The sequence below is a fragment of the Eptesicus fuscus genome, chromosome 10, assembly GCF_027574615.1.
Source record: "Eptesicus fuscus isolate TK198812 chromosome 10, DD_ASM_mEF_20220401, whole genome shotgun sequence".
NCBI classification, from domain to species: Eukaryota; Metazoa; Chordata; class Mammalia; order Chiroptera; family Vespertilionidae; genus Eptesicus; species Eptesicus fuscus.
This window is the reverse complement of record NC_072482.1, coordinates 73510157-73526034: the sequence shown is the minus strand read 5'-3', so window position 1 is coordinate 73526034 and position 15878 is coordinate 73510157. Positions and strand designations below refer to the sequence as shown.

The window sequence follows — 15878 nt, the reverse complement described above, 5'->3', positions numbered from 1 at the left end:
TTTTAATTTAATTCAAATTTCTTGGTCACTGTCATGAGGAAACAAAGCAAATTGCTTTACTGAAATGAACTGTATTCTGGAATGTGCTGCCAATCATTAACATTCATTGATTCAACAGACATTTTGTTTAATGTTTTGTAATTATTTAAATAATCCTCTAGAAATGCTATGCCAATTATCAAAATGTTGGCAAACTGTGGTAATAATCCTAATATATAAAAACCCAGGGTCTGTAATGACCAATGGCTCGACCAAACGCCAGGCTGCGTAATAACCAATGGCTCGACTGAACGCCACGGACTGGTGAGCAGGCTGAACTGCTGACCTCTCAGGGAGAGAGGTGGGGCTGATCAGCGGCTACCACAGCTGCTGGCGAGGCTCTAAGAGAGAGAGAGAAGCAGGGTCTGATCTGTAGCCTCGAGGCTGCAGATCAGTCCCTGCTTCTCTCTTGGGTCCTCACCAGCAGCTGCGACTCTCTCTCTCCCAGAGATCAGCAGTTCAGCCCTGTGGCCAGGAGCCTGGGGTGGCTGTTGATCAGCCCACCTCTCTGATCAGGTCTGGAGATGCTGATTGGCATAGAAATTGACCAATCAGAACCAAATCTGGGTGAAGTGTGGGAGCCAATGGCTGCCTGGGAGGCGGAGCTTCTGACACTGACTGGCATAGAAACTGACCAATCAGAACCTAAACTGCATGAACTGCGAAGGCAGAACCTAAGGTGGGGGCTGAGGAGGGGTTTTAAGGGCAATAGCTGTTTGGTGTAAGGTGTAAGAAAGCGGTTCAATTTTTTAATGACTGGTTTGGAAGTATAGTGCATATGGCTGGCTATCAGTCCAGATATAGGAATTATGTATTTTTGTCTGCCAAGAGCATCTCCTCCTGCTGAAAAAGGCTCCCTCCCCCCATTTAAGCAATCCTATCCTATATAATCTATCTATACTAATAAAAGGGTAATATGCTAATTAGACCAGGTCAACTGGCCATCTTCTGGATGTCCGACTTCCTTCCAGACAAAGCCATGGTGGTGGGGGCCGAGGCAGAGGCAGTTAGGGGTGAGATCAGACCTGCAGGGGAGGGCAATTGGGGGCGAGATCAGGCTGGCAGGGGAGGGCAAGTGGGGGCAAGATCAGGCCAGCAGGGGAGGGCAGTTAGGGCTGATCAGGCAGGCAGGCAGAGAGGTTAGGGGCGATCAGGCAGGCAGGCAAAGGGGTTTGGGGCAATCAGGCAGGCAGGCAGAGGCAATTAGGGGCGATCAGGCAGGCAGGCAAGCGATTAGGAGCCAGCGGTCCCAGATTGCGAGAGGTATGACCCACTGCCGGTTTAGGCCCGATCCCTGTGGAATCGGGTCTAAACCGGCAGTTGGATCCCTGTGGAATCAGGCCTAAACTGGCAGTCGGTCATCCCCCAAGGGGTCCCTGATTGGAGAGAGTGCAGGCTGGGCTGAGGGAACACCTACCCCCCTCCCCCGTGCACGAATTTCGTGCACCAGGCCACTAGTAGGTTAAATAAAGGGAATTAATAAAGTGAAAATAGTATCAAAACATTAAACAATATTTTCATCATGCCATTCTATTTTTTGGAAAGAAATTGTGAAATGTGTATACATCTCCTCTGCCAAGTCCACATTGTGGGTAAATCATATGTATCACCATAATTTCGATAGCCAGCCTCCAAGATGGCTTTCAGTTATTCCCTCCTGTTGCCATTCCCAGCCTGTATAGTCCCCTCCCACACTGTATCTGGGTTGGTCTGTATGACCAATAGCACATGACAGAGATGATGGTACATCATTTCCAAGAGTAGGTTATAAAAGACACTGAGGCTTCTATCTTGCTTTCCTGTCTTGGATTGAGGCCTCTTTCCAAGAAGCGTGTTGGTGAGCTTAGAAGTGGGTCCTTCAGATGACTGTAGCCTCCACCTATCACTTGACTATACTCTCATGAGAGCCAGAACCACCCAACCAAGCCATCACCAGACTCCTCCTCGGAAACTCTCTGAGATAATGCTTATTGTATTAAGCTGCTAAGTTTTGAGGTACCTTGTTGCACAGCAATAGATAGCTAATAAAACAAAGATTCTAAAAACAAGAGAAACTAAGATAGTTTAGTCACTAAAATAAAAAAATTAAATTAAAAAAAGAGTAAATTAAACTGGAAAAAAAAATATGGCCCCTCCATTCCCAATCATGTTATAAATGACTCCTGCTTTAACAATCTTGAAAAGGTGTATTTTTAAATAGGTCAACTTTTTATTTATAAAGAAAATAAAAAACCTAGTGAGAAGACTGAATACTTATTAGCCTTTCAGTAGCAAGTAAAGATCACAGCAACAATGTTTTGGATTAAAAAAAAAAAAAAAGACAAATTCTTAGTTAAGATCATTGTAAATACACTGACAAGGATTTCAGTAAATTCTTAGTTAAGATAATTGTAAATACACTGTGAGTAGTAAATAGCTTTCAGAGAAACATTTTCTAATAGATATGACTGTTTTATACACTATTTCTGGGGAAAGAATATCCCAGCTTTTTAGTCCTGCACATTCTTTATGTGGATTAACATTATCTTTCTGATTGCACAGGCAGAAAAGCTATCAGTTTTGAATCATCCCCTAGTCAATCAATCGAAATATCATCCAGGGGCAGCCCCACCATGAAAAAGGAGAGTGGCCAAGATGAAATGGAAGAAGTACAGATGGGCTAGATCCCCTTCTTTGTGAGCCCTGGGAAGGAAGCTAGATTACACCTGAAATTTATTGCTGAAATAGTACAAGCCAGTGTTCATTAAATGGATGCACACCTGGAGAAACAAGGGGTCTTTAGTCCAAAAGATGGTATAGGAGGAGAGCACCAAAATGGTAAAGGCACACAACAGCAGGGCAAGTTAGGGTATTGCCGGTAATTTGGTGTGGCGATTATTGAAATTTAGTGGGAGAGGACTGAAGCCTTATCATCAGCAGAAGCCATGGGCCTGTTTTTAGTTCAAATGGATTACTTCACTGCTGAAGGGAGAAAAGACTGGATCGGGGCAAGACTAGAACTGGAGAGACCAGTAACAGCATAACTCCAGCTGCCCTAGTGAGGAGGGCTGAGCTCGCCCCAGATGCTGGCTGTGGATATGGGGATGGGTGGGCAGCTCGGAGCTCGATTTGCAACGTAGAAACAACAGGACCTCCTAATGGAGCAGAGCTGCTATGCTGTGAAAGCCTAATTAACAGGTGAGGATTTATCAAGGTTTTACCTGTTTTGATGATGCAAAGCAGTGATTAAAAATAGAATCAGCACTTTTTTCAAAGGGGCAAAATAGAACATTTCAGGAAAAAAAAATTCGCAACCAGTATCTTCTTGTGGTTTTTCAATCTTTGCAGTGTTTAGGCACAGTGTTTGTTTCAAGTTTGGAAAACAGAGAGAAGGAATGAATAAACATTCCGATGGAGGTAAGTCATTTTTCCAACCTGCCTGTACTGATGAGATAATTTAATGAACAATGGAGTGAAAATATGTTACACCCACATTGATATCAGGAGTCAAGGGCCAATGTATGGCTAACAACATCCTCCCCCCCAGTCCCCCAACATAGGTTCAGGGCCAGAAAGTATAACTTTGATTCTCTCTGATAATCCATTGATTTCACATCCCAAATCATAAAGCTGTTGGACTGACACACATAGTTTTATTTTGAGAATGCTGTACCATTACAACTCTGGTTTGAAACACAAGATTCTTCATGGGCTTGTCTGACCACTCCTTTTGCAATTCTGCCAAATGCACCATGTGCACAGCCACACCAAATTGCCGGCAATACCCTAACTTGCCCTGCTGTTGTGTGCCTTTACCATTTTGGTGCTCTCCTCCTAGACTATCTTTTGGATGAAAGACCCCTTATTCCTCCAGGTGTGCATCCATTCAATGAATACTGGCTTGTACTATTTTAGCAACTAAAATGCGATGATACTGTGGTGCCATGTAGGGCATACACAGTCCCCACTAAAGAAAGGAGGCATTTCTGACAACAGTCATCTGGGTAACAGTCTGGTCTTTGAAAAGGTGAACTCAGAAGACCACACAGAGGGTCAGGACCTCTGGGTTCCCTTTGAGTCCTCTGACCAGCGTATGGGCTTGAGCAATAGAGGGATACTTGAGGGTATCCCCTTGAATTGTGGGTACTTATGATGGCCTCTGTTATAACAAAGCTGTGCAGGGTCCACAAGGAGATGTCCACTTAATGAACTTCCAAATAATGATTGTTAATTATATCTTGTAAGTCCCATCATTTAGCTAAGTGTCCCCTCTCAGTGTTTATTTTCCTTTTGTTATAGCTTGTTACTGAATACTAGAGGCCCAGTGCACGAATTCATGCATAGGTGGGGTCCTGCCGGCCTGACCCCAATTGGTGGATCAGGGCCAGGCTGGCTGGGGGGAGGGGCTGTGGATGATTGGCTGTTGGGCCCTGCCCCTGATTGGGATGGAGGAGCTGATTGGGGATGGGGCCGGCCATGGGGAGGGACTGTGGGCTGGCTGGCCCCGCCGCTGAATGGGGCTGGGGGAGGGGCTGTGGGAGGTTGGCTGGCCAGCCCCACCACCGATTGGTGTGGGGGGGCCGATCGGGGGTGGAGCTGGCCAGGGGGAAGGGCTGTGGGCTGATCAGGGTGGTGGGGGCTCACGGGGGGGGGGGGTAGGAGCTGCAGGAGGTTGGCTGGCAAGCCACGCCCCCTATTGGGGTTAGGGGGTAATCAGGAGTGGGGCCAACCAGGGGGAGGGGCTGCAGGCCAATCAGGGTGGTGAGGGCACACAGAGGGCGGGGCTGGCCAGGGGGAGGGGCTGCAGGCCTATCGTGGTAGGATGGGCTGATCAGGGGCGGTCCGGCCGGCCCCACCCCTGACCAGGCCATTTCGCTGGCCACAGTGGGCATCATAGCCACTGGTCATTGGTTGTTCCAGTTGATCTGGATGCTGGCTTTTTATATATATAGATTGCAGATGGTGCTTGATAGCATGTAGGACTTTAAGAGAGACTACTTTTCAAAATAAATGTATTGGAGTTTACCCATCATGGTACTGCTCAGCTCATGGCATTTGAGGCATGCTTCCCTTCAGCTGCAATTATCTTCAGAGGTAGCTAACAAACATGTAAAAAATTCAATTTCATTATTTTATAGTCACACCTCGTTTTTGCCCAACATAGCATTTCCCTGTTTAATTACCCAAGTTCGTTGAAAGTGCCTCTGAATGCTTTTGAAATTAAATTTATATATCAAAGTTGAAGATTTGCCACTTAATGGATTATTCTGGCCAAGGTATACCAGGTTCTACCTGTAACTCTGAAAAAAGGAGTTTAAGAAATTCATTGTTGTGATATTTTTTTGCATAGCCTCCTAAAATACCTATTTTGAAGATGTCATCATTAATTTGTGTATGTCAGTCCTACTGTTTGTTACAAAATCAGTCCTATTACCTTAGTCATCTCTTATATGAATGTCTTCCCTTCCCTTGCCTTTTGAAAATTAGCTTTTTGAGGGCAGGGACTTGATTTTCTCCACATTTTGCTATTTCCAAAGTGTCTTTATTGGTAGTAATGCATATCATAGTAACTGTGGAAAAGAAAATTGGAATGTGGATTGGAGTATCCACGACTTGATAACTTGATTCAGAAGTAAAAACATAAAAGAATGAACAGAGTCAAAGACCAATTGGGGCTATTAAAGTACTGGAAAGAATAGCAGTTGGGAACTCCAAGTTCAATCAGTAGGTGTTTATTAATTATCGATATACATCATCCAGTTTATTTTTCAAATCATTTTCACAACTTTTTATCCTCACAGAAGTAATGTTAATTCTTCCATAACACCTTCATCACTTGAAATTTTCAAAGATAAAAATCAGCAAGATAAAAATGTGAGAAAAAATTAATAGAAAAAGTAAGACATTTATTAATAATTATTTCATAGAGACTTGGAAGAGATTATCTAGTGGTGACTTGAAAATAAGTAACAGTATTGCCTTCTGTTCATTGTTAATTGTGATTTTGAGGCAAATGAGGTTGGTCCTGTGATCTCAGACGTCCAATGAACAAGATGAAGATGGAAGTATACAGTAGCCATCAAAAACAGTCAGAAAGGTGAAATAGTTTTTAATAGGCTAACTTTTCTCCATAGTGACAAGTAGATGCTTTGATGTTTTGAAGGAGACTGGGAGTAGAATTACATCTCTTCAGGGTTGAATTATACCTTGATAAAGTTGTATTACTAAAGGTAATAAAATGAACAGGGCTTCCACATAGGCCTTGCTGAAGATCAGCTCTTGAGGTACTTTCTTGCCACAAAGATGTAAAAAATATACAACAAAAACATTGGTCAACATAAAAGCAGAGCAACATTGGATAGGCCACCCGTGTAGGAGAGCCAAAGACTGACAACAATGGAACTTATCCAGGAACAACTCGGAGAAATGAATCAATTAAGATATTCCCTTTGCTCATGCTCATTAAAGCAAACAGAGCCTTCAAAGGACTGTATCGATTCAGGAAGTGGGAAATAGCACGTAGGACACCAACTTTACCTTAGCAAACCACAGCGGTAGCATGTGCGCTTTGATAATTATTTGTGGTTTGACACTGTATTTATTGCAAAGAGCCGCAGACCACAGTGATCCTTTGAGGCTGCTAATGACCTTGAGGTCTACAGTTACAAAGGCCTTTACTCCTACCTACTTAGTACCACCCTCAGAAATATCATCCCTTTTATGGTATTTTGCTACTTGTCGGGTTTTGTTTGCTGATCTGTAGTTTCATAGGAAAGAAATGCATGTGTGAAAAAGGAATATTAACTACCTAGTAATTTATGGATAGAATATGAATAAAGCAAAATTTAGCTTTATTTTCTTGCTAATATTTTAAATGAAAAGATAATAAATTTATACTGAGTAATAAATATTTTGCCTCATGTGGCTAGATGGCAGCCTTTCTATGACTATTAATTGAATTTATGTGTTTTCCTAAAAGCCTTTGAAGTATTTATTCATAGTAAGACATTTATTTGAATATATCATTTCTTTTCAATGCACAGTTTCTCCTCAAGTAGAGTGAATGTGATGGGATATGACATATATTGGTACCCCCCCCACACACACACACACACAAACTAGCACTTTTTGTAAGTCTCAGTTCAAGGGGCCCTTTTCATAGAAAGCCCTGCCTAACCCTTAAATGAGATCAGTTGCCTTGTTCTGTGCTTCTAAATCAGCTTGGTTTCCTCAATTCTGGTATTTATACTTCAATGTATTAATCTGTCTAAGACTAAAGGCTCCATGAAGAAAGAGACCTTGTTTTCTTGTTCACCTGAATGCCTAGAACAGTTCCTGAAATGTATGAATGAGTGATATTGTATAAATGAATAAATGGCATTGTATGATTGAATGAATGAATAAAAAGTGCTCAAAATAAGGTTATTTTAAAATCATATTGTATCAAGTTATATTTTAACTTTTGAAAACTCAGAATTGATGCATGGGGTAATTCTTTTCCATTAAATCTGATCATTCATCTCAAACACCTCATTTCCCTATATTATTTGCTCCTGAACTGCATGTGCTATTCTATTTTGTGCTATGAGCCAATTTTTAAAATAACAAGATAGAGCATTTAGTAGATAGCTTAGTGGACCTTTTACAACTGATATATTTTAATCTAAAACAGAGGATTTGGAATTATATGGATAGTTAGCCATAGTAGGAATAAAGTCCTTGTTGGAGCAAGAGTGAGAATTTTGCAGTCAAGGTACCCCTCAGAGAAGTGGAGGCAGGAGGAACCAAACTAAAAGAGCTTTTAATAGCTAAAGCTGGAACCATTTGAGCAGCAGATACAATTGTATTGAATTATAACTCAAAGAATAAAGTAAATGTTTATGAGTCCTAATTGACACATTTAAACAATCAAATAAATAAATAAGTGGGGGAGAAGTTAACAGCTTTTCCTTGCAATAGAATTCCAATTAATATGGAGAAGGAAAGAGGGAAATTTTAAAAAAAAAATCACCATTAGTCACAATAGTTATTGCAGTCAACATTCACTGGTGCATACTAAAATTAGTGGGTATAAGTTTGAGGAGAAACAAGATGTTTGCATGATCTCAAAGTATTTTCTCACAAGGTATTTATTAATCACAAAGTGGAAAATATGAACTCTACAGTGAGAAACCCTCCAGACACCACCTTAATTAACCAAGTGATCAAGGTTAATATCACCAGTAAAAAACACATAGTGATATCATAAGTGCTTTGGTATGCTGCACTGAGAAAGATAACATAATATGGATGGTATTCTTGTTTAAAAGAAATAACCTCACTCTAATCACGAGGAAACGTCAAACCCAAATTGAGGGACATTCTAGGGAAAAGGTGACTAGAATTCTTCAAAAGTGTCAAGGACCTGAAAGCAGAGAAAGTCCGAGGAACTGTCCCAGACGGGAGGAGACGAAGGAGGCATGAGAACTAATGTACTAGTAACGTGGGATCCTGGAGTGGATCCTGGAACAGAAAAGGGGCATTGGTTGGAAAATTGGTTAAATTCAAGCAAGGACCACAGTTTAGTAAATATATTATACCACTGTTAATTTGCTGGTTTTGAACATTGTACAATGGTTACCAAAGATCCACAAAGTTGGAGGAAACTAGGTGAGTGATTTATGGGAACTTTATCCTATTTCTGCAACTTTTCTGTAAGACTCAAATTAGTTCAAATACAGTGTTTAAAAAAAAAAAAAAAAGTTTAATTAGTTCCACTGGAATCATATGTGTATGTTAAATATGTCCTAGAATAATGTCTCAGTAAAATAAAATACCCAATGCTGCTGTTTTTATGTCAAAGAGGAGACACGTCAACAAATACCCTCATTGTGTTTATTATAGTACTAGAGGCCCGGTGCAGGAAAATTCCTGCAATGGGATTTCCTGCTGCACTCTACCCCGCCTCCGTTCCTCTCTTGCCGCCCGCCTCGCCTTCTCCTCCGGCCCGCCCGCGTTTCCCTTCGCCCCCGGCCCCGCCTCCGCCCCAACCTTGTCACCGGCCCCACCTTCTCCTCCAGCCCGCCCGCGTTTCCCTTCGCCCCCGGCCCCGCCTCCGCCCCTCCCTTGTCACCGGCCCCGCCTTCTCCTCCAGCCCGCCCGCGTTTCCCTTCGGCCCCGGCCCCGCCTCCGCCCCTCCCTTGTCACCGGCCCCGCCTTCTCCTCCAGCCTGCCTGCGTTTCCCTTCGGCCCCGGCCCCGCCTCCGCTCCGCCCTTGCCGCCGGCCCCGCCTTCTCCTCCAGCCCGCCTTCATTTCCCTTCACCTACGGCCCTGACTTTGCTCCTCCCTTCTCCTCCCCCCGCCCCCCTGGCTTGCTTGCTTCTTCGAAGCTTTACTCCTCTTTGCAGCTCTTGGCTTCTTTCGACACTGTCTTGATATGCAAATTAGCCGCCATCTTTGTTGGGGCAATTTGCATACTCGTCCTGATTGGTTGGTGGGCGTGGCTTGGCTGGTGGGTGTGGCTTAGGTGTAGCGAAGGTGCGGTCAATGTGCATATTTGTCTATTATTAGATTAGACTAGAGGCCCGGTGCACGAAATCTTGCACTGGTGGGGTCCAGGCGGCCTGCCCGATGGGGCCTATTGGGGATGGGCCGGCTGGGGCAAGGAGCCGCATGTGGTTTGCCTGCCGGCCCCACCCCCCGATTGGAGGAGGGGCCGTGAGTGTTCCAGTCACTCTGCTGTTTGGTCAATTTGCATATTTCCCTTTTATTATATAGGATACTAGAGGCCCGGTGCACGAATTTGTGCACATTGAAAGGAAATTAATTAGAAGGTGGCCAGGTGGGGCAGGGCTGGGCGAGATGGGCCGGACATGTCCTGGAGCCAACCTTCCGCGGTCCCTCCCAGTTGGCCTCACCTGGGGTGGTGCTGGGGCTCGAAGGGTGTCTGCAGAGTGAGCGGGGTCCCTCTGGCAGGTGGGGTCCCTCGGCCTGGCCTGTGGGGATTGGGCTGAAACCGGCAGTCCGACATCCCCCGAGGGGTTCCAGAGTGCAAGAGGGCACTCTGCAAAGTTGCTGTCGCTTGGCAGCTCCTGTGTTGAGCAGTTGCCCCTGGTGGTCAGTGTGTGTTCACAGATACTGGCTGGTCGTCCGGTTGCTTAGGCTTTTATATACATAGATTAGTTCAAATAAGCCTAACTGTAGTAGTAATATTTAGACTGTATGCTAAAGCTCCAAAATTAAAGGTAGGTTCAGTTGTTCATAGACATAATAAACTCTATATTTTTTTCCCTCTTTGGGGATTTCAGAAAGATTTGGGGATTTTGTTCAAAGTCAACTGTATTTATATACCCAACATAGGAGCACCTAACTATATAAAGCAAATATTAAGAGACATAAAGGGAAAAATTAACAGCAATACAATATTAGTAGGGCACTTTAATACCCCACTCACATCAATGGATTTATCATCCAGAGAGAAAAATCAATAAAGAAATATGAGCCTTAAACAATACATTAGAACACATACATTTAAGTAATAGCTGTGTACAGAACATTCCATCCAAAAGCAGCAGAATGCACATTCTTCTCAAGTGCACATGGGACCTTTTCCAGGACAGATCATATAGATCAGGCCATAAAACAAGTCTCAATAAATTTAGGAAGATTGAAATAATCTCAGGCATCTTTCTTGAGACTTTTATTCTACATATCATTGGAAAGCCTAGCCACAACAATTGGACAGAAAAAGAAATAACAGGCTTCCAAATTGGACAGGAAGAAGTAAAATTTATTATTTGTGGATGACATGATTTTACATATAGAAAACCCTAAAGGATCCATCAAAAAAGAAAAACACACACACACAAAAAACTGTTAGAACCAAAAATACAAATAAAGTTGCAGGGTACAAAATTAATATTCAAAATTTAACACTAACAATGAGCTAGCAGAAAGAGAAACTAGGGAAACAATCCATTCCCAATTGGATCAAACCTAGGAATAAATTTAACCAAGGAAGTAAAAGAGATGTACACTGAAAATTATAAGAAATCAAAGAAAGAAATTAAAGAGGACACAAATAAATGGAAAGCTATTCCATGCTAATAGACTGGAAGAATTAATATTGTTTAAATGTCCATGTTACTCAAAGCAATCTACAGATTCAATGCAATCCCTATCAAAATCATAATGGCATTTTTCAGAGAAATAGAATAAACAAATCAAATATTTGTATGAAGTCACAAAAATCCCAAATAGCCAAAGCAACCTTGAAAAAGAAGAACAAGGCTGAAGGTATCATACGTCCTGATTTCAAACTATATTACAAAGCTATACTAATCAAAACAGTATGGCACTGGCATAAAAACAGACTTATAGATCAACTAGAGGCCTGGTGCATGAAATTCGTGTACTTGTGGTGGGGGGGTCCTCAGCCCGGCCTGCGCCCTCTCGCAGTTCGGGAGCCCCCCCACCCCCCAATTGATTGCCCTGCCGGCGGCCTGGACCTCCCTCTGCAGGGTGATCATGGGGCGATGGTGGGGCTCCCAACCAATCGCATCGCACCTGCCTTGGCTGGCCTGGTGCCAGTGGTTGTCATAGTGTGCGTGGTTGTCCGGACAGTAGTTCCACTGTTCGGCCGTTCAGTTTATTTGCATATTACACTTTTATTATTATAGATGGGACAGAACGGAGAGCCCAGAAATAAACCCACACATATATGGTCAATTATTTTATGACAAAGGAGCTAAGAATATACAATGGAGAAAGGATAGTTTTTTTCAACAAATGATGTTGAGAAAACTAGATAGCCACATGGAAGAGAATGAAACTGGATCACTATCTTATGCCATACACAAAATTTAACTCAAATGGATTAAAGACTTGAATGTAACTCCTAGAAAAAACACACAAGGTGAGCTCTTTGACATCAATCTTGTTGATATTTTTTTGGACCTGACACTAAAGGCAAGGGAAACAAAAGCAAAAAAAAAAACAAGTGGGACTACATCAAACTAAAAAAAGACTTTGCACAACAAAGGAAATCATTAACAAATTGAGAAAGCAACCTGAATGGGAGAAAATATTTGCAAATCAAATACCCAATAAGGGATTAATATAAAAATATACAATAAACAACTCATACAATTCAATAACAGACAAATGCAAAAAAATAAAACAAGCAATTCGATTAAAAATGGGCAGAGGATCTGAATAGACATTTTTCCAAAGAAGACATACAACTGGCCAACAGGCACATGAAAAGATGCTCAACATCACTAATCATCATGGAAATGCAAATCAAAACCACCATGAGATATCACCTCATATCTGTCAGAATGGTTATCATAAAAAAGACAAGAAATAACAAGTGTTAATGAGGATGTGGAGAAAATGGAGCCCTCATGCATTGTTGGTGGGAATGTAAATTGGTGCAGCCACTATGGAAAGCAGCACAAAAATTCTTCAAAAAATTAAAAATAGAGCTACCATATAATCTAGCAACTCCACTTCTGAGTATTTATTCAAAAAGATGTGAGTGCCCCTATGTTCATAGCAGAATTATTTACAATACCCAAGATATGGAAACAACCTGTGTCCACTGATGGATAAAGAAGATGCAGGGTGTGTGGAATGGATTACTACTCAGCCATAGAAAAGAACGAAATCTTGCTATTTGTGACAACCTGGATGGACCTTGAGGATATTATGCTAATTGAAATACAAATATTGCATGATTTCACTTACATATGGAGTTTTTAAAAGCAAAACAAATGAACAAACAAAACAAAACTGGACTCATAGATACAGAGAACAGACTGGTGGTTGCCAAAGGGAGGAGGGTTGGGGGGGTGGGCGAAATGGATGAAGAGGAGGGAGGTGCGAACTTCTAGTGACAAAATAAGTCATGGGGATGAAATGTGCAGCATGGGACTATCATCAATAACGCTGTATTAACGCTGTGTGGTGATAGACGGTAACAGACTTATGTGGTGATTATTTAGCAATGTACACACATGCGGGGTCATCATGTTGTACATCTAAAGCTAATGTAACATTCTATGTAGTCCCATTTAAAGGGACTCCCAGAAAAATAATTTTTTTATCTCTACCAGAAATACAGAAGAAAAAAAGAAATGTTAATGAATCATCTGGTTACTGGAATCCACCTGGTAGAGTTTAAACTTAAAAACAAAACCGAAAACACAAGGTGAGCTCTTTCCAGAAAATCAAAACGCACAACATATTTCTGTTCGTGGTCGTACCGGCAAAGGAAAAAACGACGTGCCCAGGAGAGGGGATCTTACTTTAAAAACGTTGCTTTTTTTCTAGACCCCGTTCCTTCGGATCAGACCCTTTCTGGGAGGTTTTTCTATTTTTCTTTCTTATTGTATTTATTGGGGTGACATAAAGCGCAGACCACCCCTGGCTCCGGGGAGCCCCCTGTTTAAGTGCACAGGTCCGGGGGCCACAGCGCGCAGTCCGCCCGGCGCGGGCCGGCGGCGTCGGGCGAGGGCGCAGCGCGCGGTCACCGTCTCCGCCCGCAAGGTGCGCGCTGTGGGTGACCGCCCCGGCTCCCTCCACCGAGGCAGCCCCCGCCAGAGGAAGTGCGAAACGCGGCGTCCCGCAAACTTGACCCAGAACCAAGCGCGGGAGTGGCGGCGGTGAGTTTCTCCCTGGGGCTTCCCGCGCAGAACCCGCGCCTCCCGCTCAGCTCGAGGAAAAGCAAAACCCCGCGGGCGGGACGGACTCGACTCGGCCACCACCGGGTCCGGAGTCCGGCGGCGCCCGGGGCCCTGCACCTACCTGCGCGTCCCCACGGCGCGGCCGCGAGCAGCAGCAGCGGCGGCAGCAGCAGCGGCAGGGCCGCGCGGCCGGGCGCCGGGGCCCTTCTGGCCGCCACGTTCGCTGGGGTTCCGGAGCCCGACAGAGGCGGCGTGGCCGGGTCACATCTCTGCGAGCGGCCGGCAGCGTCGTACGTCCCTTCGGGCCGCAGAGGGCGGCGGCGCGGCTCCCCGCCTGCGCCCTGGGCCCGCGGCTCCGGCTGCGCCCTGCGCTCCTGGAGGCCCGGCGCCCAGGGAGGCGGTGCCGGGTCCGCGCCCCACCCGCGGCGTCCCGCCGCAGTCCCGAGCTGGATGCCAGGGAGCGGGGAGGGTGCGGGCGGTTCCTGGTCCCCAGCCACTCGTTGTTTCAGTTTGAGCGTGTGAAAGTTCACCTTCCCAACCAGCGAGGCCAGGGCACACCTCACTCCAGTCAAGAGGAGGCCAGCACCGTGAAAAGTGAATCATGCCTTATGGTCACCTCCCTGAAACGTTTGAAATGTCAAAGATTGGTGCTGGAAGAAGAATGAAGTGGATTATTTATTTCTCAACATACTGTCAGGCACTCCGCCATACATTGTATTGGATGTCATTTAATCCTCGCCAAGGCAATTAGGTATTGTCCCATTTTACAGATGAGGAGAGGGAGGCTCAGAAAGTGAGGTGTCAGCCTGGATGAAGTCTCCCAAGCTCGTGAGCAGTGGCGTGGGGACTTCCAAACAGGCCTGATTATACGTCCCACGCTCTTTATAATGGGAGGGCAAGGGCAGGGGTTGCAATTAAGAAACGTGTTGAGCCCTAGCTGGTTTGGCTCAGTGGCTAGAGCTTCAGCCTGCGGACTGAAGGGTCCCAGGTTCAATTCCAGTCAAGGGCACATGCCTGGGTTGCGGGCTTGATTCCCAGTAGGGGACGTGCAAGAGGCAGCCAATCAGTGATTCTCTCTCATTGATGTTTCTATTTCTCTTTCCCTTCCTCTCTGAAATCAATAAAGATATATTTAGAAAAAGGAAGGAAGGAAGGAAGGAAGGAAGGAAGGAAGGAAGGAAGGAAGGAAGGAAGGAAGGAGTTGAAATAGCATGAGGAAAACCTGAGAGCTGGCTCGGCTCCAGTCCTTGAAAGGAGTAAAGATTGGGCACAGCCTGAAAGTAGAATAAACGATTTACTTCAGATGTGTTACATCTCTTTCTCTCACAAATACCTGTTTTCAGATGTACAAATAAAGAGAAATGACACTAAAATTCGATCAACTATTTTTATCTTAGAAAAAAAAGAATCTTCAGTAATTGAAAAAAGATTTTATTTTTTTGATGGGAGGGAGTGAGAGGTTGGCCAAGATTTTTAGAGTCCCCTAAATACTGGGAACAGGATGAATCCAGGTCAGGTTGTCCCTTTGGCCAGGACTTGGCTTTGTGATGCAGAACCTTAGACTGCAAACTACGTTTCTTGTCAGCAGGTCCTTTAGGTTCCACCAATAGGGGGCGCTGAAAGGGAGAGAAGGAGCTCAGAGACTTAGAGCTTCCTATTTGCTGTTCTTGTCAGCAATGCCTCACTGGTCTGTATCCTGGCGGGAGCAGCCGCTAGTTTCCTGTTTCTTCCTGTATGGCCAGCATCAGCCTTGTTGCCTGCCTCAGCGATACCAGCGATGGCTAGCCGTGCCCCATTCCCAGAGATCTGAGTTCCAGTTTCCTGGCTTCCTCTTCCAGGAGGTAACCTCCTCGTCTTCCCTTTGTTCCTTCAGCCCTAGAACTGCTTTCTGTAGTTACTCCCTGTCTCAGTTTCAGAATCCCCTTTTAACTTTTTTAACAACATCTGTTTAACCAATTCCTCATAGCAAATTCTTTAAATAAATATATATATATTTCATTTTTAATAAATCTTTATTGTTCAGATTATTACAATTGTTCCTCTTTTTCCCCCCCATAGCTTGCCCCCACCCGGTTCCCACCCCATCCTCTGCCCTTATCCCTCCCCGCACTGTCCTCATCCATAGGTGTACAATTTTTGTCCAGTTTCTTCCTGCACCCCCCACACCCCTTTCCCCCCGATAATTGTCAGTCCAC

The 15878-nt window shown here is 44.3% G+C and overlaps 1 protein-coding gene across 1 annotated transcript in view; it reads right to left on the bottom strand.

The window, feature by feature from the left end:
* The window catches only part of IL20RA (interleukin 20 receptor subunit alpha), a 29738-nt gene extending 15585 nt beyond the window's left edge, over positions 1-14153 (bottom strand). The window contains exon 1 of the mRNA XM_054721805.1: positions 13805-14153. The gene's annotated coding sequence lies outside the window, so the exon portion shown is untranslated. The remainder of the gene's footprint in view (positions 1-13804) is intronic.
* Between the last annotated feature and the right edge of the window lie 1725 nt (positions 14154-15878).